A 25,330-nucleotide genomic window follows, 5' to 3' on the forward strand; every position below is an offset into this window, starting at 1 on the left:
ATCTAAGATATATTATGTGCAGAATTTTCTAAAGACTACCAGTTTGAGAGATATCTATAAGCCATATTGTATCTAAGGTTGGATGATGTGCGGGAATACCTGAGAACTAGCGATTGGAGGGATATCTGTAAGCCTTCTCTTATCCAAGGTTAGACAATGTGCGGGATTACCTAAGGACTAGAAATTCAAAGGATATCTATAAGTCGTCTTGTATCCAACATCAAATAATGCACAAGATTATCCAAAGATTGATAATTTGAGGGAAATCTATAAGTCAAATCGATATAAAAGATGTGCAAGACTTACCTGAGATCATATGCAATGAACTATCGTTAATAACCAGAAAGGTTATCATTCTACAAGTATTATAGGTGACTCAAAAACGTTGCCGCATCAACAAAAAATTACACGATCGTAGGAACTGTTCTGTATAAAGTGTCGTAGGTGTCCAAAAGGGCCTCCCCACTTTGAAGATATATCAACAAAGAAACTAATTATGAAACAACCAAGAGGGTTGTTGTGTCTGTTATTGCAAGTTATTTTTTTCCAAAAAGGTACATGAAAGAATGAGTTTGCTTTTCAGGTGTCAACTCATGTGGAGATATGGTAAACACTATATACCTCTTTCATGAATTATGTTTAACACTAACAATTTTTGTTTGAGACATTGTTAAGAACATCCGAGAGGATGAAAATCTCAAATCAAAACCATAGGTGCGGACAACTCCAGATAGGACGCAACACAACGTGGAACTCTTTCTTAGCAGCAAAATAGGACATAGTTTAGAGAGGGGCGTCAAACTCTTTGAATGTGAGCTAAAGGGTCATCGCCACCACCATCAAACCACACCCCTGTTAGAAGGAATATGGGAATTTTTGGATATTCTGGTTTCAGCTTTACCTTTGGGATATTTCTAAGCTCATACCGAAGGTAAAATTCTTTTTCTTTCAAATTCAAGTGATAGTAAACCTAGAGTTTTCAAAATTATGTCCAGGTAAGTTCTTACATATGGATGTGAAGGATCCCACATTTATGTTTAAGAGGTTTCAAGCCTCTTTTCTATAACTCGATCAACTTGTCACTCATCCCGAGCCAAGGATCGTCTGAAATATAAGACTATATTTTCTACCGATCGAGTTGAACTATAGCAGTCTGACTCTTGAGTCTTGGGGATATGTAGGCTGGGCTCTATTTTGAAAACTCGACTGCATTCCAACCTCCCCCCAAATCCCCTTATTTTCCTAGCTTTTTGGTTTCATCAAAAACTTCAAAATCGAGATAGCTTTTGAATTTTTAAAAATCACTCTTTAAATAAAGCTTCATGAACTACAAGTGGCCTGAATTCTCATGTAACCTGAAATATGCGGGAAACTGATACCAACGTACGACCATAACTCTATGAAACTCATGCAAAAGCGAACCTCTTTCAGATTTGAATTTGTGGCCGGACAAAAATTAGGAACGTCAACCACCCTTTGCCTAGGGTTACTTGCATCCACCCTACCTAAAGGGAGGGGCAGTTGTTGACAACTAATTTTTGCCCTCCACGACTAAATTTAATCCTGAGTTTCTTCGATTTTTAATAAAATTGAAATACTTATTTCATCCGAATAAAAAAAAATCTAAAATATTTTATGTATGTGATTTTTTCATTTTGAATAGCGATTATATATTATCGTGTTCAGTTATACAAGATTATATAATTTGATTACTTAAATATTTATTCTATGAAATACTGGATTTTAATTAAGGATTATTTTAAAAATAAATATAATGATTAAAATCTTGATTTTAATATAATTTATTTTCAAAATATTTTATTTGAATAAATATGCATTTGATTTTATTAAATCAAGAAGCTCGGGATTAAAAGAAGTATTAATTCGTATCGAATTTTAATTTAATATAGTCAATCTATTAGATTTGTCCATAAGTGAAATCAAATTGGTCATAATTGCAATGCAATCTGTCAATTGATTTTAAATTTGGTTAAAATTAAATAAATAATACTAAATTTTAAATCCCAATTAAGGTTATATTTTAAATAACCCCAAAATTTCCAAAACTCTCATAAATTCTACCTAATTTCCACCAAAAAATAATTTTAAATTGTACTATATTGTACTATTTCCCCCCAACTTTATCCTTTCCCAATTTTGAAATTCAAAAGTTGTACTACATTATACAATTTTTCCTCACATTATCTTCCACCTCATCTTATCTTCAATTTTAAAATTCCAAAAACACCTTTAACAGCTTTTTCTGCCACATTAGTGAATGACAAGAAATAAATCCTCACCATTTCCTATAAGTACTTTTCTCCCACATTGGTGAAAGAGAGGAAAAAACCAACTTCTCTCCTATAAATACTACCACTATTTTGGTAGAAACGGGAAGGGGGGAGTAAAAAAAAAGGCTAGAAAGGTTAAAAAATCCTTTTGAGCAAAATAGTTATATTTATTTAGTAAAATTTTTTATTTCATAGAGTTGATCGGCTAATCAAAATTTTCAAGTTGCCGACGACGTTTTTCGGTGGTGGTTGATTCCGACAAAGCTCGCAGTCTCATTTTGCTGCCCCCAAAACGGTAAACACACCTTTCCCCATTTTTTTTAAATTTTATTATCATTTTCTTCTTCATTTTTTTCTTCTTCGTAGTTCGAAGTTATAATTTTATTTGCTGGGATTGTTTGTTGTAGATAGCCTTTAAGGCCATAAGATGTTGTAGTATCAATAGTGTAAGTATTTTCATGTTCATGATATAAAAATGAGCTACCAATAGTTGTACGTGCTTTTTTTGACTTTATTCTTTGATTATTATAGATAAAGTTTCAATCTTTGCTTAAAATATGTACTTATGCTTTGTTTAAACTCATTGTTGGTGGATATGTTTGTTTTTAGCATGTAAAGTTATTTTCTTTATGTTGAAAAGAATAGTTAATATTGATTGTTTCACCTTTTCATCTTATTATTTGATTATTTTGGATAAAGTTTAGATCTTTTCTTGAAAAACATACTCATGTCTTGTTTAAACTCATTGTTGGTAGATATGTTTGTTTTTAGCATGTAAAGTTATTTTCTTTATGTTGAAAAGAATAGTTAATATTGATTATTTTGCCTTTAGACCTTATTCTTTGATTATTTTAGATAAAGTATAGATCTTTGCTTGAAAAACATACTCATGTCTTGTTTAAACTCATTGTTGGTAGATATGTTTGTTTTTAGCATTTAAGTTATTTTCTTTATGTTGAAAAGAATAATTAATATTGATTGTTTTGTCTTTTGACTTTATTCTTTGATTGTTATGTATAAAATTTTGATCTTTGCTCAAAAGACGAACTCATGCCTTGTTTAAATTCATTGTTGGCGTGTATGTTTGTTTTAGCATGTAAAGTTATTTCTTTTATGTTGAAAAAATTGTTATTATTGTTTGTTTCGCCTAGATAAAAATTGTAATTAGTTAATTCAAGAAATTGTCATTTGCTTGCTAATTATTTGAATGGATTTCAAAATACTCATATAAGAGATGAAGTGTTAGCTTTATTTTCCATCCAAGATGTTTATATCTCTTTTGTTCGCATGTTGTCTTGTCAAAATGATGAGAAAGTTCGGACTTTTGTGACTAAATAGAATTATTTGGATATTTTTGACTCATGCATAGTGCTATTGTTGAATGATATTTCACTTTTAGAGATGCTAAACTTTTATTCTTATTTTCTTACTCTGGATTGTTATATGTGCTCGTTGTGTGTGTAAAGACTTGATTCATGTCTCTCTTTTAATCATAATATCAAAAGAGAATCAACGATGTCTTAAAAATATAAACCATAGGTTGTTACACTTTATTCATAAAATTTTGGGTGTAATTTAGATGTAAGAATTTTCATTAATGTCACCTTAATTGAAATTTAAATATTTTCTTTCATGAAAAGTTAACCTTTATTTTCTTTTGTTATATGGACTAGTGTCTATGTTTGTTCAATTTTAGAAGTCATGAGTACTTTTCTTGTTGCCTCAGGCCTTTAATTTTCCAAGTTTACGTTGTTTGTTTCTCGCATTAATTTATTGAATATGGCTTCTTCCTTTTACCTTTGTTCATTCTTGTATGAACATAAATCATGACGCACGTAAGTGGGTGTCTTTGCTTTGCATTTTATTTGTTGACTCTCATTCTTGTGCAAGTGTCCTTATCATTGTTATTCAAAAATTGGTTCTTGATATTTTCTTTTGCTTTGAAATATGTCACTTTTATGCAAAAAATATCTCGAGTCCAAATGGACTTCTCTCTTCTTTCATTTCATAATGGGTCAATGAGGTCCACCTCTTCGAGTCAAGTTTGAAGTTTAAACCCAAGGTCGACTACATGGCGTACGGATTCTAGAAGATAGATGAAGAAGGAAAATGGGTCAAAACCCATTGATAATGTCGCTAAGAGACTTGAAAAGTCTCGATTTTTATTATTGTCTTATTTTTACTTTGTCATATATTTATTCATTTAATTCGGGCCTCGAAGCCAAAGTTATAAATTTAATATAGGTAGAGCAGATTTTAGGCCAACGGTCCGAAAAATAGTTTAGGACAGGTTATGGGCAAAGGTACAATACTTATATTAGGACATGTGAAAATGGGTCGAAAGCCCAATTAGATTAGGACAGGTTTTGCTGATTTGGGCCTAATGGCCTAAATCCTTTATTTTCTCCCCTTCCCCTTTTATGTGTCTATTTGCCTTTTCATTTGTTTAGACTAAGTTAAAATCCCTACTAAGTCGTTCAAATTTATTTTACACATATCTTTTTCTAAAATTAATTACTTTTAAACAATCAATTTTATTGAAGTTAGTCAAACGATATTTTTAATTAGTTCGGATAACCACAAGTTAGCGGACGTTTTAGGTGCCTTAAACCTTCCTAAAACGTTAATAGGAACCGCTTACTCAGAATCTTCAAACTTAAACGATTTATGCTACTTTGGATCGTTTAAAATATTTTACAAAGGTTTCTTAATTCTTTTTCAAAATTAAGTGGTGATTCTAAAAAGGTCAAAATTTTCGAAAAATACATGACTTGAGACTTAGCTGAAGTAAATTCTATTCCGTCTTAACTATTCATGCTTTTTTTTGCAATTCTTGCTTGTGCGATTATCCGGGGTGTTGTTCATTTTAGTCGACTGATTTTGGGTATGAAAATGCCAAACAAAATTGGTTTCTAGGTTTTTTAATTTACTTAAATTAAGTTGTGTTTACAAAAGTGTTGCTTGCGACTTATTTAAGAAAATGCTATAAAGTTTAAATGTTGTTGGCGGCCTATTACAGGATAATTGTAATATCACTACGGAGATCTTTTGACATCGCAATAGTTGTTCAGCTTGTTGTGTACATAGTCATGTGTTTACAAGATGTTCACAATCTTCAGTTTATCATGGAAAAGACTCTAAAAACATTCGGCTGCCTATCGTGGAATTTTCTTAATTTGATTTTGATTATTTAAACACCGTGGCAGGTATGTGGTTATGTCTTTAATCAATTGTGCACTTGCAGAATATGTTTCAGCTTTCTAAATTAGAATGAAAAGACTCGGTTTATATTTCTGAAACTGGACTAGTGATTCTTTTGTAGGTCACTGTTTTGCTTATTCTTACAACATGGATATAGAAATAGTAACTCAAGTCTAAAAGTGATTAGTACGAAGTTTCAGTCCAAACTTAAGCTTGGTTTAAAGGCTAAATAATCGTCTTCTCTGTTCCTATTCTGAATCTTGTGTATGTGGGTGCTTAAAGATTTCTTAAAAAGTTTTGTGGGCTGCAACTTAGTTAATGAATTAGTATCATATGAAATCCAGTCTAAAATATGTGGAAGTGTGGATTTGACGTAGTAAGCATGAAGGAAGATATGTTAGGCTGAGAATATCAAGATATTATGCTTACTTCTCTGTGGAGAACCCTTATGGCCCTATTTGCTGATGTTGTCGCTCTTATAACCAACTGAATCGAAGTTTCTACATTTGGATTTTGTAGTTTAAATTTGGATTTTCTTTTCCATTTAATTCGGGTTCACGATATGATGAATCATTTATATCTGGTTTGCTCTGTTACCTCCAAGTTTGAATCATTTTACTCTAAAGTATGGGAACGAGCAACTTTCCTTGATATGAAAAATAACATATGTGCTGTTTTGAAGTCGACCTGCTAAGTATTGCCGTATGGAGTTACATTTGATTCTTGATTGCAAATCAGTTTTGTGGCCTCTGAACGACTCTTAGGTTACTCTTCTGTAACCCAGGGCATGTGGTTCACCATCACCAACTTACATTGTGCAGAAAACAGGCTTTTTCGTCATGTTTACTACTCTGTTTCAGCTTACATTGAGCATACTTCTCTGGATATCTAATCACTTTATTAAGAAAACTTTTAGCATTCACTCTCGATTATGACATAGGTCCTATACTAGCTTGTTTGATGTCATTTGAAAACACAAATGATAGTTAAAATTGGGCATCCCAATATTTAGATGACGTGCACTCGTAACTGTGGTATGACTCTTGTCCCCTCTTGTCTAAGTTCCCGGCTAATGAATTTATATCAACACAGTTTTGAGTAGCACTTTGCTAATCTGAGTGTATTATACAATTATTTGAGTAGCTCTCTAATCCCTCATTCTATTTGTTCGAATCTCGGGATGATAGCTCATTCTAATCACCTAGCAAAATTGGTTAAGTTGGATAAAGATTTTTGTACTAGCTTATGCACATTACTATCTTCTTTTGTCAAGGAATTCGATCTTCCGTTTGAAGGTCTGTTTTAACCATCCAAAGGTGCAGCATAAGCTAAATTGAAATTTTGTCTCCTTTCTTAATCATTCCTGTTAAAAATTGAAAGGCCAGTAACTGGTAGTCATATTGTTTGTTGAATACGATGACATTACTCTCTGGTCTTGAAAACATCCCTTTTGAAAAGAATAATATATTTATTCCAACTGCTACGTGAGCTATTTCATAGATCCTGGACCGGATTATTTCTCACCAACAATTGGTGGGCACTAATGCGATAAGTTCATGCCTGCATAACAATGGTGTAGTAGTTTATCATGTGAGCAGTATACACTTGATCCCCAAGTACCCCTTATATTGTTTCTTTAGTTGGTTGCATAAATTATTTATTGCTTCTTTAGCTGGTCGCATAAAGTATTTTAGTTAAGTGAGTCAAAAGTTCTAGATAAATCAACATTGTGGTGACTTTTGTTTTGACTGTAGGGAGCCCGAAATTGTCGAGAATTAATCTCCATGAGCAAAAAATGAGTTAAATTATTAGTTCACCTTTAGAGCTGCTTTGCTCATTTTGCTTTATATGTTTAAAACATGATAAAATTAAAGCTTGTTCAAAGTAAAGGAGTTGATAAGATGTGTTAAATGGAAAAAGCAACATGCGTATACCAATCTCCCTATTTTTGGATTCCATTGAGCAGGAACCAAAGTTTTTTTTTTAATAAGTGCATCTTCTGTTTCAAGCATTGTTTTTTTTTATTAGTTATTATGGGTTCGTGATGAAGAATTATGTATAAAGGGAGTAATAGATATCTTGACTATTTGAACTTGTAACAAAGTTTGTCTCGTCCAAATTGTATAAATGGGTCTGTGTCCTCAATGAGGCCTTCACTAGTTTTATAGTAGTTTGGTTAGCACATTTAGTTAATTTGCTTGTTTCTTTTCTTTTTTCCTTTCGAATGATTTGATTAACTCTCTAATCTTTATCTTTTCCTCTATTTCACATGTACATTTGGGAGCGCATTTGGGAGCGCATTTGGTGTCTCGTGGCTCAACTCCATCTCTATCCAAATCAGAGAAGCGAACAAATATTGCATTATTCCCCTCTAGCAGTCTAGTGCCTCCTTCCCCCTTTTTTTCAAACTTTATTCTTCTTCTATAGACGCTTAGTATTGTTTTCACACATTATTATTTAAAATTTATGTCTTTATATGTTCTTATTGGAAGTAGTGTGAATCCTTAATTTTTAGCAAATTTAATTGTTCCTTCTCTACCTTTTAGATTTTCAACCTAGCATAATCACTAGGTTTCGGCATTTAATTTATATCTTCAGAGGGTTAAATTTATACCTTTTGGCACTTAGAATAATGACCAAGTATGTTAGAATCCTTTTAATGCTTCTGTAATATGAAATAGTAGCTTATCTTTAGAATAAGTTAGTTTCTCATTAGATGATAAATTTGGAAATCCCTTAAATATAAATTTCGCGGTAGATGGGTGTATTATTGCTAAACTCAAAAAATTGGCTTAGTTAGTTTCTCATTAGATAATAAATTTGGAAATCCCTTAAATATAAATTTCGCGGTAGATGGGTGTATTATTGCTAAACTCAAAAAACTGGCTTTACTAATTTTGGATACAGTGAATCAAATTTTATTTTTTATTAATTTCAACTGAATCAAATTTTATTTTTTATTAATTTCAAATAAAAGATGGAACTTCGCAAGTCCCTTTTAAGGTTTCTAATGACAAGAAAAAAAATATTTTATTTACTCGTATCGTAATAAATAATAAATTCTCAAGTCATTATATATTTAAACAATTATATATTTTATCTATTCATTTAGTGTAGGATAATTAACTTATTCTTATGAAATTTGATTTTAAAAGGCGAAAGAGTCATTCTTAGAATTGAAAAATGAGTTCTTAATATAATTAAATTTTTAAAAATTATTATTTGAAAGTTTTTTTATAAAGAATTGTTTTTAAATAACTTTCTCTTGACATCAATAAGGTTACATCATTTTAGGAGATCTTATAAAATATGATCGTAGGTAATTTTTCTTAAAAAAATAGGATTTGTTATGAAGTCTAATCTTATTCTTATAAAGAATTAGCATATATTATCTTATAATATATATGTATATATATATATATATATATATATATATATATTTCCTTTTTTTTTTTTTTGCCTTACCTATCTTAATTTAATATTTGATTTCATTAGCTAATCTAAGTTTGACCGGTTAACCGTAGTTAGCGGATCCTTTAGGGTGCCTAATCTCTTCCCTTTAGGATAATTAGAATCCTTACTTAGAATTTCAAGTTGCATAGACCTTAAAATGAAATCTTTAATTTCTTCAATCACATAGGTTATAATAGGTGTCCTAATTCACTGTAGAACTAATTAAGTGACGACTTTCTTAAATTTATTTAGAAGTCTTCCAATATGTTGTACCTCAGTTTGACCCATGTTAAAATGGGGTATAACAAGATGTTCCTAAGCTTGAAACCTAACCCATTCAATCAGTTCCTTTATTCAAGGAAACTCTGCCACTAAAGGGTCAAACACCCTTTCTCTCAAAACTTCTTGAGTATTAAGAAATTCTTGCCTTGCCTCCCTTTGACAACCCTTTTCCCTTTCCAGTAGAGGAGGAGACCTTTCCAGAGACACCAGTCTCTTTGCCGCATGACCTAGAAGCTCCTGTAGTCTTTGCAACCTTGGGGTTGGGACCTGGTCCCTTGTTTCCTATTGTAGTTGCCCTCTTTCTCCTCCCCATCATCTCAAACACAAAACCCTTTAGCTGAAATTTCTTTCCTTTTCTTAGAGATACAGTTTTCTTCCTCTTTTTAGAGGACAAGATTTTATTTCCCTGTGCTTTGGCTCTAGAGGCTCTCACACTTCTTTCTATATCTGAATCAACATCACTGTTGAGTACACCGTCATCATCATCATCAGAAAAACTTGCATAGAGATTATCAAGACTCATAGTCATCATCCCTGCTATCTTCACTCTCAGTTTCTTCATCAATCTCATCCACAACAACTAGCTCAACAATATCAATTCCTTTTTTTCTCCATCCTTTTTTTCTAGGTATCATTCTTATTTTTTGTTAAAGTCTCCTTTATCACATTTTAGGAACTCACCCTAGTCCTCAATGTCCTACCTAACTTTGAGAAAGATGAACCTTTCTTAGATGATTTCCAAGACAAATGCTTATTATCATCCCTATCTGAGTCACCCTGTGCATCCTTATTCTCGCTGAGAGGTCAAGCACTGGGGGAGTACTACATGTTCCTTATCAACACCTGAAGATAAAACATTTTCAGGGGATAGGGTTTGGGTTTTAGCGAAGGAATCCAGATCTTAACAGGAAGAAACTGGTTGATCAGAGATTTGTTCTTCAGATTTATGGGCTTGTGAAGCGAGTTCAATGAAAAGACTTTAAAGGAATTCAATTTGGCTCGGAGGTGGCATCAATGACATTTTCCCTTTTTTATGAAGGTCAACAAAAGTTTCTGCCTTCTTATAGTTGAAATCCCTAGTAATATTAGCCAGAGACAGAGGGGAGAATTTGGTGATAACAAATTATTCTTTAGACCAAGATGGAATAGAAAGAGTTTTTAATTACTTTTAAGGGAGTGGGTTCATTCTTTTGGGGGTGGGGAGGGATTCAACATTATGGAGATTAAGTATTCTTATTTAAAAGTAACTGGTATGAGTTTTGATGAGGGTTAGGAAACTTATGAGGCTTGTGTAAGAGAGAGTTTTTCAAATTGACGGAGAGAGAATTTGATTTATGATTTTAAACAGGACAAGAGAGAACGATTCAAATTTGATGAAAGATGTTTCTGAAGAGACATGTCCGATCAGATGGGCACATCTCTTGGACTTAAAGGATATTGATAGTTTTTTAGAAAGTGCAGGCGAGTGAGGTGGCACATATCATTTGTTTTTTAAATGGTCACTATATAATAATAGTAAATGATACTGACCTGATTTGGGACCTGGTCCCCAAATGACTTTGAAGACAACATTTTGTGCTATCTCGCTTCTTCTTTTTTTACTTCTTCTTCTTCTTGTCCTGGGTGTATATCTACAGGAGGTATAAAGCTGAATTAGATATATAGATCACTATCTATCCAGGATACCTTCTTACCATTTCATAGCCATTAAGGTAGAGTTATGAAGACAACCAACATTCATCTAGATCTTGTAGGCTCCGTCTCCCCATGCTTCACTCAACCAGTTTCCTATTATTTTTCTTCAAGGAACCACAAGTAGATACTGAGGATACTTTGCCTCTTTCAAGGGCTTAATGCAAGAGGTACTCTCTCAAATCTTCAGTTATATGCTCTGAACAACCATTTTTAAGCACATTCGCATTGTCAACTACCTTTTGCTTTGCCCTACATCGCAGATCAGTTTTTAGTCGTGGGAACCTATTTTAGTCTGAGTTCCTAGATAGAGGGAAAATCAACTTCTTCTTTGTCCAGCTGGGTAATCTTCTTTTCTTTCTTCCTGAAGTGATGAGTTTTCTCATGTTTCTCTTATCTATTGTATGATAGGAACACATTTCTCTTATGTGACCATTCTTGCTACACTGTGAGCATAACATAGTTAGAATCTTCACCTCAACAGTAATACCTTGGGCCTCTCCTGCTATTTGGCTCTTGACAAGTGAGAGTAGTGATAGCTTGTGATGAAGTAGTCGACTTAAGCACCTATTCAAGCTCAGTTCTTAATCTAACTAGTTTTTTTTCAAGAATAGAGTTCCTTTCATGAGAAACAGCTATATTAACTTTAGCTTCAACTACTTTTTCTTCCAACTAAAATTGTATATTGCTTCCCTCTGCTTTCCCTTTGGACACGGACTTGGTAATATCACTTAGTTGTTTACTTAGGAAACCATTCTAACATGAAACATTCTTGCAAGTTGCATGATACTCAGCCACCTGCAAACTTAGTTCAACCAATGCTTCTTCATATTTCTCAAAGGTTTCTTTAGATTTTCTTTGTCTTCAGCAAGCTCATTTAAGGAGTCAATCAGTACAGAGGCAAGAGATCTCAGTTTGTTGAGGAATTAGTCCTTTAGATTCTATTTAATATCTTAGAGAGTCACAGGTTTGTCTTCATTAACAACAGTGTCTGCCATCAAAGCAAAGAGTGAGTCAAACACTTGTACTCCTTCTTCCATTACCACAATGGAGGTGTCCTCTCCTTGCTTAAATTCATCTGAGTCACTTGATAAATCACCCTAGCAAACTGCAAGCACCTGTCTTGCAACTTTGTTAGCTTAAGCTTTCCTGTTATACCTCACAGGAACCTACTCCTTACCTCTATTCTTATCAATAGTTTGTTTGGCATATTCCTTGTACTCAACCTTGTGCATTGGGTAATCCTTGATGTAATTACCAATAACGCCCGGAGACTACACCCTAGGTGTCACATGGTGTCACATGGTGCTTACGACCCCGAAGGATCACAAACTAACCCATGAATGGCACCTACTGTGAGCACCGAATAATAATACTGAAAATATATTGCAAAGTTAGGCTGAAAATGCCATAATATTCATAAACTAAAAATAAATACTGAATACTGATAATAATACTGAAAATACTGAACATCTATATGAAGTAATCTAGTCTGAAAGCCTCTAACTGTCTAAATGTGGAGTTGACGAGACAAGTCCCCAACTAACTCCGACTACTGAACATTCTAAATCTGCTGAAATACTAAAATAAAATAATATCCTCGATGGATGAGGACTCACTACTGAATCAGTCATTGATATCTTGAGCTACTAAGTATGATCAGGAACCCATGCGTCTGAACATATGATATGAGATATCATAGTGCAAAAGAGAGTATGCGTCAGTACGTGGAATGTACTGGTATGCTAAGTGAGGTAAGGATGATATACATGGGTTCATATATATAAGATGATAACTGACTGAATGAACATCATGAAGTAGCTAGATAAGTGTACATGCAAAATTGTAACTGCTGAATATACTAAATATGCAATATTGCACATGTAGATATACATCATGTATCTGAGATTATACTGAAACTAAGTACTGAATTCTGATGGTTAAGTAACTGTTAGCTGACATCTATGGTTCTATTGAACTGACTAAGTTCTTTACTGAATATTGAAACTAAAACTGTAACTGTGAGAGTGTTCATCTAACCGATATGCCCCAGTCTGAGCTGATTGGGGTCTAACCTGTGACCCCAATTGGGAGGGTGTTAGTACCGTGCCATAGGTACTAAAAATGATTGTGGAGTCAGTCCTAATCTAGCGGGTGACCGCTGAGCTCAGTCCTAAACTAGCGGTTGATCCCTATGAGTGTCAGTCCTAAACTGTCGAGTGACATCTCATAACCTATGCTGGCTACGTAGTTCTAGAACTTAAGGATTGCTTCTAAGGATCCAGTCCTAACTAACGGGTGAGCCCTCATCCCTAGGCTCACTCGGTGTTGAATACTACTCCATACTGAAAGACACTGATCACTAGATTATACTAAGCTTGACTAAACTGACCCTGATCGTGTTGACTGACCGAACTAGACTGAGTTCACTAAGTTCTGTTAACTGGCTGAGTACTATTGTTCTTGGCCTTTACTGGGACTATTCTATAACTACTGCAACTAAGTAAGCATTTAGATTTCGGTTAATAAATACTCCCAGGACTCAATAGCATAATAGATAAAACATAGCAAATCTTGAAAGCATAGCAATAGTCAATTGTTCACAATTCATTCACTGAGACATTTTGTCAAACACTTGGAGGTCATGAACTTGTACATGAATGATAATACATGCTAATATGTCATGTTTACACTATTCAATTCATATGGACATTCTATCAAACACTTGGGGAGCATAATTAATGCACATGATAATAAACAACACATAAGCATCATGACTACAACTTAAACTTGCAATTTCAAGGGTTTTGACATGAGAATTACATCAATCAACATGCATGCTATCTTATATTCATGAAACTTATAGTTAAATCTTGAATTGAAACCCATACAACAACACAAACATGAATACAACCCAATTTGTGCATGTAAATCATGAATCTATTAACTTATGGTTTTAAAAAGGGTTTTTGAACTCCAAGGTTGGAAAGAGGCCCAAGGATGAACACCAAACATACCTTGATTATTGATTTCGTGAAGATTGTTGGGGATTTCTTGGAACTTAATCTTGAGATTGATGAACTAGGGTTTATTTCTTGAGAGGATTTTGTGAATGATTGAGTGTATTTTGCCTATTGAGGGGCTGAATTTCGCGTTATGGGGGTTTAATATGGGAGAAAAATGACTTGATTACCCCCACAAACCCATAACTTAATACACAATCTGTGCCCAGTGATGCGATGGCTGATGTGACACATCAATGAATTACGTCGATGGTGTCAATGCGATAGCTAATGTGATGCATCAAGATCGTGTTGGCTTGCCATTTTGGCCATCCAAACACAACTCAAACGATGTTCGAAAATTCCAAAACTCACCCAAAATGACCTATTGACATCTTTGATCATGAATCAATTTAAAAATTGACAATCTAAAGCCGGAAAGATCATAAATGATGTCATTAAAATGTCGAGGCCAAAAATGAGACTAAGTGTCAACACTTAGCTGAAATTTTCCTAAGTCTGGGACCTCTTATTACAAGCTATATGGGATTGAATTGAACTATAACTTTTATGGGGTCTTACATGACCCAACATACCAAACTTATGACAAGTATCATTGTTTTTTCCTTCATTGAAATGCTTGCTAGATTTACCCCTGCTAGATAAGACCCCGGACATCTTCAAGGTTTTGTACACCATTTTTGCAATGTAAGTTGTTTCATCTTGATCTTTTTCATGAGTATCTTTTGCGGCCTTTATTACTAAATTCTTTTCCTTTTTAGGCTCATCCTTTATCTTACCAAGTTTCTTCAATATCTCATAGGTTTTGAGACTACCTATAAGCTCATCCATGGATATTTTATTCAGATCCTTGGCCTCCGTGATTGCATTTACTTTGCTATCCTATCTCTTGGGTAGTATGCTCAAGAATTTTCTCACCTATATGTGAGTTGGGATAACTTCACCGAGAAAGTACAACTCATTGGTTATAACAGTGAACCTGGTGTGCATCTCTTAAATGGACTCCTCTTCCTATTTGTTAACATGTCCACCTTGGACTGCTTAACTTGAATGAAGAGGGTTATCTAAAGAAAATACTAGATTTCTTTAGCTATTTGACAGGCAGAGATCCTATTATAGTCATTAGGACCAATGCCACATACAAAGATCTTCTTAGCCTTATAATTCCTTTCTATCTTCTTTCTATCAGCATCATCAAATTCCTTCTTAGTTTTAGGAACTTGTGAGGTCATCTAAACTCTTTACTACCATTGTAGGAACAAAAGGTCCATCCTCACTGGCATCTCATAGCTCATAGTCTTCAGCCATGATGAAATAATGCATTCTTATCTTCCAACACCCATAATATTCACTATTGAATCTTGGGGATCTAGTGGGTGACTAACCTTCTTCTAGACTTGGAGGAGCAACCATTTCTCAAAATCATTCCAAGATGTTAGCTTTTTAAGGAAGTCCTTGCTCTGACACCAAATGAAGGGGTGGAGTGGGTTGCTCCTCAACTCAGGAACCTGTTCCCAGATGAGCTTACATAGAAAGAACTAGAAAGATGAATAGTAAAAGTATGTGGAAAGATAAATAGTAGATGTAAGAGTTTTACGTGGAAATTCCTTGCTCAAGGGAGAAAAACCATAACCTGCCTCCAGCATTTCTATGTTCCACTATATCCAAGCAAACTTCTTTAATACAGACTCCAAGGATTAACCTCCTAATCCTTTGTCTCCTAGCAATAACTCTATTACAAGGTGACACAAGCAGTAACTCTACTGCTTCAACCTTTAGCTAACTCTAACTGGACACACCAGGCTAACTCCATCCTGAACAATCACCTAACTATAGATGATTACAAGAGAAAGGTTTGGACCTCAACACCTACTAACAATTATAAGCAAATGTATGCAAACGTTTAAGAATACTACAGAAAAACTCAACTACAACAAGGATCTAAAAATACAACTCGATGAACAATCAGTTTTCTGTTGCAACGTGGAGTCTTTGATTCAGCTTCTGAAAGATATTTTGTTGTGAGAATATGGAAGCATTGGTTTTTTCGTTGAGGAAGATGAGAAATATGTAGTATGACCCAAGAAAACCTAGGAGAGATCCCATTGGTTGAGGAAAAAAAGTGGCAGCTGCTTTTCTATCAACTTTTGTACTATGCATCAGCTGTGACAGTTGACTGTGATAGCGACTGGTGAGCCCAACCTGTCCCTTAAGTGGTAACAACTTTGTCATTACAAAAACACTAGGAAACAGGTCCCAAACTACAAGTTTGTCAATCATCAAAACTAAGGACTTGACACGGACTCTTGGGCACTTAAGGCCGCTAAACAACCCTTGAGCGCTTTAGTGGACATAGCCGACAGGGGCAAGGCGCTTTAGCAACCCTAGGGCGCTATAGCAGTGACCGCTTTAGCGGTCATTTAGCCACTAAAGAGACCATTGCTGGAATCTTATATATTTCTTCCTTTCATTTTGCAACCATTATTTAAGTGTAAAACCTCCCATTGTATACTAGTGTAAGCTTGAATTGTTGTGGAGATTTGACTATTGAAGCTAAATTTAGTGCTTAAACTTTTATGGGCAGCCACCACAAAACTATAGGTGAATTCAAGTTGTAATAACGATATTCTTGTGTATGTAGTTACCTAATTAGGCATGTTTTTCCTATGATTCTTTTGTCTATGCTGCTGTATTGACATATGTTTGCACATACTGTTCTATGTCGTGTATTTGTACAAATCAGTATTTAGTACTTACACCTAAAGCGTCAAATCATTCATATAAGAGGAACAAGTGATGGCAACCACCATGATGAAGAGAGGTTCGCTAACCTCTGCTGGAATCAACAACTGCATCAATCTACATTTGAGAAGACTGAGTATGGTACAAACGTTGGGTCTGTGAGAAGCAGAAACAACAAGAGTGAACATAAAGCCCAGCAAGATCATCGATCCACCCCTGTCAATATCCCATGGAGCAAGTCAACAGAAGGTAAAATGTGATGTCACTAGTTAAAGTAAGCTTCTTCAACCTCCTAATCACAGTACATTAACCTTCATAATTAAGCTATTCATTTCTTTTTGATGAATATTATATTAAGTGTAAACAACATAAATCCCCTAGACAATGAAAATAATTACACAAAATCCCTTCTTGTTTTCTCTCTCCCTTATTTTGCAAACATACTCATACATTCGATCACATATTATACATTGGTCGAATGTATTATGTAACAACTAATCCTATATTTAAGGCAAGAGAATCTTTAATTATTTTATAGTTCCTTAATTAAAGGCAGTAATTAGCCAACATTAAGTCATTTATTGATAGAACAAGTAATTGATATTTGAATTTTAAAATTTTTTTTATACATAATTTTTTTTTTCCTGTGATTCACGATCTGAAAAGCCAAAAAGCAACCACTTTTTTCTACACCCGTTCTTCAAAACTACTAAAACCTTCTTCTATATACGTTCTTCAATACTAGTAAAATCAATATGGATATCCCCGTATTGTTGCGACATTCTGAAATTTGGGAGTCAAAAATTAATGATACGTCATACAAAAGTGATGCAATAGTAATTTCAGGAAGTGCGGACGAGTCGGTCACAACCGTAGGACTTGCAGTTTCTTTCCAAAGGAATGATGAAGAATATAATATGATTTTCTATGTGCGGATGCTTTGAATGATTTTGGTTGTATAAACATTTTTCATTAGTTTTTTTTTTTGAATGCTGGAGCAAGTAATATATTTTATTTTTATTGATTATAGATGTTAGTTTCTTTAATCAATGATTTATATTAGTATAAAAATTTTATGCTTTTTTCCTATATCATAGTTCGTAACCATATAACTTGAAGTTAGAACATGATTATAAATGCACATTAATTATGTAACTTACGAGTAAGTAATTGTTGAAACGCACGGTGTATTAAAATGTTGTACATTAATAGTTAATGTGTAATAAATGTATGATATAGCATTATACGTTTTTAACATATATGAGGTTAGAAATACAATAACGAAATTTAACTGAATTCATTTTAAAAAAAAAATTATATACAATATCATTCCAGTAAATTTACGAATGTATAATATGTTTTTATACAGTCAAATCAATGTATAATAAATATGTCTTTCCAATAAACGTTTGAATGTATAATAAGTTGTTATACATTCAAAGCAATGTGTAGTGAAACTGTGTCATTCCAGTAGACTTACGAATGTATAATATTTGATTGTACATTCATATCAATGTATGATATAGCATCATACATTATAAATGTGCATGATATTAACAATTTATGTAATTTGTTTACAAGTAATAAACGTTTTACAACATGTATGCTGTTATGTAATACATACATTTAAAACATATTTGTCTTTAGTTCAATGCAAGATTCACTTATAAGCAAAGGTACATAACAGGAAACATATTATGTGTTCAAAATATAATGTCAGATTAATTAGTAATATGTTGTTTTAATCATTAACAAATAAGTGAAAGGAAAATTCAATAAATGAAAGGAAAACCCCAGTAAATATTTTCTTTGCCTTTGGCCTTTAGTTTCGTCCCCCATAGTTGGTAAAAAAGAAAGCGTAATAAGCACCCACAACGCCTAACACCAACAAGTTCATAATTGACCCAGTCCTTTAAGGGCCGTACGAAATCTGAATACATTCCAAGCCATCATTGTTCAAGATCTATACATAATAAATTCCTTCAATAAAAAATTCAAATTTTAAAAAAAGTTACGCAAAATAATAATCAAAGGATTTTTTCAATTTGATTTTGTTTTGTTATTGAGAGTGTTTATTTGATTAATTAGGGTTTATTTTATTTTTTTTGAAAAAGAAAAAAAATTTTGGATTTATGAATTCGAGTAGAGAAAGTGGAATCCGTGGTTAAGGAGAAGTGAAATGGTGAGGAAGAAGGAAAGGTAAAATTGGAATTACAACTGCTACTCATAATCATAGATGACATACTAAATAAATGGAGAGAAAAGGTAGCAAGATTTTAGGAGAAAAATATGGAGCATAATTTGGAGCAAAATATTGTTGTTTGGAATGTATAAGAAGGAAGAGAGAGAAAATAAAAAAGGTAGGGATTTAAGTAATTAATTTGGGATTTTTATAATTTCTTTTTCAACATGAGATGTAATGTAATAAGGCAAAGTTAGCATGTGTATATATGTAATTTTTTCTTATATTAATGGTATTGAATTAGTTTAATATAAAATCATAGGAGATTGGTTTAATATGATATGAGCTCTTCAACCACGAATGTTGTGAAGTTCTGTCACAACCATCCCCTGTTTTTACACCCTTCCGACACCACCGGAGTGCCTATTATTCCAATGCAGCTAACTGGCTCCTATAACTATTCGATAAGGGGCGGACCCACATGGTTGCCAGAGGTTCAGAACTTCCTGGGCAAAAGAATACGTTCTATATATATGAGGTAGAAAATCTGTATTTAAGTACATATATTATTTTTGAACCACCTAAACCAAAGATGTTGTTTAGCTCAGTGGTACTGCTTGAACTTAGGTGTGTGCATCGGTCGGTTCGGTTTGGTTTTACATATTATCGGTTTTCAATTTTTAAATATGTTAAACCAATAACCAAACCAATAAGATATTTTTTATCGGTTTATTGGTTTTTAGTCCTTAACGGTTCGATTTAACCGATAAGAAAATACCCATAAAATAGAAATAGTAGTAACTAACATGGAAAAAAACGAATCTTAGTTGCAGCCAAAAATCCTACATGATGTCTTTAAAAATTACAAAAATCTTCAAGTTTGAACTAAATGTTGTTAGAAGAAATTAAGAGTGTATAATTGAAAAAATAGGTTTGTTAATTTGTAGAAATAAAAGAGAAATATATGATAAGTCATATATATATATATATATATATATATATATATATATATATATATATATATATATATATATATATATATTCTTATTGAGTTATCGGTTTACTCAATAACCCAATAAGAAAAAACCGAACCAAACCAATAACCCAACAATTTTTTTTTATAAAACCATTAAAAAATCGTTAACCAAATAACCCAATAACAATAAATCAATAACATTTTTATCGGTTCGGTTTATTGATCGGTTTAATTTTTGAACACCCCTGCTTGAACTTCTTGGGTCGCTTGCTGAGTGAGGCCCACTTCGTGGGTTCAATCCCTGCTGGAGCACAAGTGGCTCTATTTTTGTTTAATTCACTGTGTTGTTCTATACAGCTACTACGAATATTTTTCGAACCCCTAAAGAAAAATCCTAGATCCGCCACTGTGGGCAGGGCCATGCACATTCAATTGCTTGCGAAAAACAAGTTAGGAATCATAGATGACACCTTGAAGAAAGAAGATTTCGAAGTTGAATTAGCAACACGGTGGCACCTATGTATTTCACCAGACCATCTATAAGGCACACCTTTGTTTGTGTTGAACTATTTGTATCACCTGACAGTCCATAGTTAACCTCATGCCATCAATAGCCTAACCAACTGTGCATAACATTAGGCCGCTCACAGTGGTGGCTATCAAGATTGTATGTGAATTACGAGCTGATTACAATTGGTAAGTCACTGGTACCATCTCAACTCATCGATATCATAAGACATCAGAAACAAGTAGTGTAATCATGATGATCTCAATTAATAAACACGACGTCATGTTATGCATTTCAACATGTTAATCGAGAGATAGTATGCAATGCATCTACATGTCATGCCCAGTTTAGCAAATCAATTATAAATCATGCTGGAATATAACGGAGTTCATCATGTCGTATTTTAAAAGCAATCAATATGATTTTATAGAACAATTAACTAAAAATCATGTTATTTGAGACAAAATAGTATACATGATAAGTCTAGTACGTGTTCTCCCTAGAATGCAGTAGGTGTTTGAAAGTTAAATGATGCAATTTCTAAATAAGGATGTCGAGAAAATAAGAATTCGACAAGTTTAAGTCTTGCATGTCTTATAATTGGTACAAAAACCTCTGTTTGAAATGCCAAAGCACCTCCCAATGACCTTCAATAGCCTCAATCTATCAAAAACAGAAATCGGACTACTCTCGATCAACTCAAATCAGTCAAATACATCAGATACCCAATTCTCAGTGCACCATCCGGGAATCAAACCCGGGTCTGTACCGTGGCAGGGTACTATTCTACCACTAGACCACTGGTGCTTAATGCTATAAGAGTTCCATTTTACGTACTACTAGCAAGTGCCATTACAGCAAATTGTCAATATTGAAAAACCCAAATATTTTTAGTTATCATAGACTGTTGAATCTCTTGGATATAATCAGGAAAAAGTCTAGTAAAGTGCATGCTCAAATTCCACATGTTGCCTTCTATTGTATAAATTTTGATTCCGCCATTGACCGCATCTATATCTTATAATTATGTACAATGTTCCTCTTAATTAAAGTTAACTGATGTTCAAATCAATGTGAAGCTCTATATGTTCAACTAAATCTTAAAAGAATTAAAACCAACTAAAGAATGATCTACTGTCATCAATACAACCCGTCCTGTAAGAACCATCTTATTCCCAATGTCAAGTATGTGTTCTTATCAGTTTAATATCTGATATGTGGATCATTGATCCACACAATATTAACTCTTTTTTTTTTAGGGGGAAGGTCCACCACGGTAGCTTGCTATTGGGACCTTCAACTGTCGTCGCATTGCACTACTGCCTTGGCCTGGCGCACCCCACCAATTTTAGTCCTAACCTTTTGTTTTGTTTTGCTCTTTTTCTTTCTAGTTTTTCTTGTTTTTTGTTTTTCACTTGATACTGAATGTTTATTTCTGCCACTGAGATAACTGGATTAAAAGATGAATAACTTCGTAACTAGATAACAAAGACCTACGTGGCTTATGGTCCTCGTAAAGTAACTTTCTGAATAATGGTGTCCTGCAGTACTACATCTCTAGTAGAAGATGAAGGGTAAAATAAGTACGTAAAGATCTTCTTCTTTATTCAACAACAAAGGATACATGTAAATCATTTATAACAGGAAGAATGACCAACGAAAGCATCGATTCTAGAATTATCAAACTAATCTTTGATCAAATAAAAAGCAACGGAAAATAGGACAAACTTACACAAATACACACCATAAATGCAGTCTATGAAGCATGGACACACACAATAACAACACCAACATACCCAGTATATTCCCATAAAGTGGATCCCGGGAGGATAAGCATACGCTGTCCATACCACTACCTCAGAAGTAAGATAGAGAAACTGTTTCCGGTAGACCCCCGACTCAAGATAAAAACAATGTAGAAAAGACAGTATAGGAACAAGAAACAATAAGAAGAAAGTGCATAGACACAAAGGTGATAAAAAAAGGCTTAAGAGAAAAGTTCAATAGTCCTTTGATGAATCCAAATTAAATCGAAGGAAAAAAAGGAGGCTCAGATGCGCCAGTTTGTCGTCTGATATAAGACATGGTAAAGACCCAAAGTTTCTAGACGTCTGTACTGTGGCAGGGTGCTATTCTACCACTAGACAGCTGGTGCTTCATGATACGAAAATTCCATTTTATGTAATTATCAGCAAAGTGTCATATATAAGCTATTTGATAACAGTAAATTGAAAATGTAATTTACGGTTTTGTACGGGGTGCGCGGATTATATATATTTAATAGATTGATTAAGTTTCTAGTGAATCTATTTTTATTTGTGCGTGTATATGTTTTAAATTTTGTTTCAATATCTTTTAATGATTTACTTTTTTCGTAAGATATATTCATTAATTATTTTATCCTGTAGTAATTGCAGAGTTACAAATTTCTGTATAATAATTTATCCTATCTGTACTGTAATGTATATCTAATTCTAGATTTTCAATGTTATTTATTATCTTGTATTGTTCTTCTCGTAGTGAGTTTTTTAAATTATATAAACTATCACATGTACTTTTATCTAAATTTTCTAAGATTTTTTCTATCCATATTAATTTTTCTATTAGGTTTTCCATTATTTTTCTAATTCGGTTTCTATAATTAATTTCATTATTTAGATTTTCTTGATTTTCTCTAGTTTTTCTAATATATTCTAACATTTTTTAATCTGAATAATATCCTTCTGGGTAAATTTCTTCGTATAACTGTTCTAGACAATTTGTAGTTTCAATTTCGTAGTCTATTACTTTATCTAATATTATTTTCTTGATATCTATAATTTCTAGGTTTTTAAGTATATATAAGATTAAAACTTTAAGATAATCTAAATGATCTATCTTTTAAAATTGGTTTTATTATAATATTTTGTAGTTGTTTGTTTTAGCCTTAGTAGTTTTTGCATATTTTTATTAAGAAATTCTATATATTTTATATCTTTATTTTCCATGTATTTGTCTATATTTATTTTTATCTGTTTTTCTAGTAATTGTATGTTTCTTATATCTTTTTCTAAAAATTCTTTGTAACTTATCATCGTAAATATTTGTAAGAGTAGTTAGGTAGATATGGTATATAATTTACTCTAGTCATGTAGTATTTACCAAAAGCTTTTTCTAATATGATTTTTCTTATATCTGCTATTTTTATATCTCTAAGTGCATACAAAATAAGTATTTTAAATTTATCTACCATCAAATCAGATAAATTATCATTCATTTTCATAAAATTGCTTTTTTCAAAATATTCCCTTCAACCATGTACATAACAAAATATGGTCATCTTAGCTTACTATATACTAGATTATTCTTAAATAATATGTTCTTCCGTCACTATTAACATGGTAATCCGGATACTTTTTCCCTTAAACAGCGCCTCTACTCTGGTTACTCCCCGCCATGGCTTCTTGCCTCATTGGTTTCACCTTTAGGATGGCATAGTCCTTAGGGATTTTTCTCCGTTTCCTCTTTGTTAATAAACTTCTTAACATATTATTCTTCGAATAATTCTACTATAAAGTAACTAATATGAATTTATTTTATCATATCATGATTGTTGGGAATTATGAATTTAGCTATTCATAATCATAAATAGATATACTTGTTCGGGTAGCTTTGATATTTCTGAGTTTTGTTCCTCCATAACTTTTTCCATTGGAATATGTTTATTTGATTAACTGAGTAAAGTATTTGTTGTGGAGTGGAGAGAAAAGTTGCTTCAACGCATGAAGGCTTGCCTTTGCAATGCCTTCTGCCTTCTTTATTTATAGAACGAAAAAGTATCTTTACATCCAAACTTTACAAAAATTATAAACCTAGGAACTAAAAAGTCAATAAAAGGGGCTATATAGGCCTAATCTATTTTCCTACATCTACGTAAAAGTCTTAATAATTCAATCAATGTACAATAATTCAATCAAGACTTTTGTACAATAATTCAGACTTTGTACAGTATCTTGTCTCCGTTGATTTTGTCGTATCTGCTCCATTATTGCTCCTTATTTTATCTTTCCAGCTGGCATTTTGTCTTCTTGATTTTTATTCTAGATGTACCTCTGGAATAATATTATCTTCTCCATTACACCTCGAACATTGGTGATCTGGATATTTATGTCCAATTATCTTACAATATCTTGTTAGCAGTCCGTCTGAAATAAATCCTTTTTTTATTGCTCTTGCGGTAGATTGTTTTTCTGGGTTGAGTAGCGTCATTATCCATTGTCTTACATCTTCCATATCTGCTTGTCGTAGCTCTTTTGAATTTGAGTAAATCATTTGATGATCTCTTGAATAATAGCTCCATATTGGGTTTCCGTTAGTATAGTTATTTGCTAGTTCTTGAATGATAGTAGCTAGTCCAATAAGTCGTTTATTTGCATAAAAATCTGGTATCTCAATTCTGGGTATCTCTGGTTGCTGCGTAATATCTTCTGGTATAATCATATCTCTAGTTAATCCTATCTTTACAACTTGTATAACTGGTTTTATTTCGTCATATAATATCTCTGCTGGTGCAGTATAACACTTTATATAAAATAAATTTCCTTTTGTTATTCTTTTGTAGGTGGTGAATATCTTGTATAATTCTTCCATAGCTGTTAGCTCTTCTCCTTCTTGGGTATATATGGTATTTAGTAGTCCATAGTCAAAACAGGTTTTAACTAGGCTTGGGTTAGTTTTGGGTAGTGCAATTAGTTTATTATATCCTTGTAATTTTTGGGTTATATAGTTGGTATTTGGTTCTTTGATACTTGTAGCTCTGGGGTTGTGGTTTAGAAAGGTTTGTACTCTGTATATTTTTTCTATGTATTTCTGGGCGGTGTAGTTGTATACTTTTTTGTCTTGGTTTAGGCTATCTCGGTATGTGTTAACTTGTGGGGGTATGAACAAGTGGTCTTTTTGTGTTTTTGGTGTAAATGGTTTTTCAAATATTTTATTCATATT

At 33.0% G+C, this 25,330-nt stretch overlaps 1 pseudogene; it reads left to right on the forward strand.

Annotated features, from left to right (window-relative positions):
• Positions 1 to 21,514: 21,514 nt before the first annotated feature.
• LOC124886143 lies at positions 21,515 to 21,693 on the forward strand (annotated as a pseudogene).
• Positions 21,694 to 25,330: the final 3,637 nt, after the last annotated feature.

Source organism: Capsicum annuum, chromosome 7, assembly GCF_002878395.1.
Source record: "Capsicum annuum cultivar UCD-10X-F1 chromosome 7, UCD10Xv1.1, whole genome shotgun sequence".
NCBI lineage: Eukaryota > Viridiplantae > Streptophyta > Magnoliopsida > Solanales > Solanaceae > Capsicum > Capsicum annuum.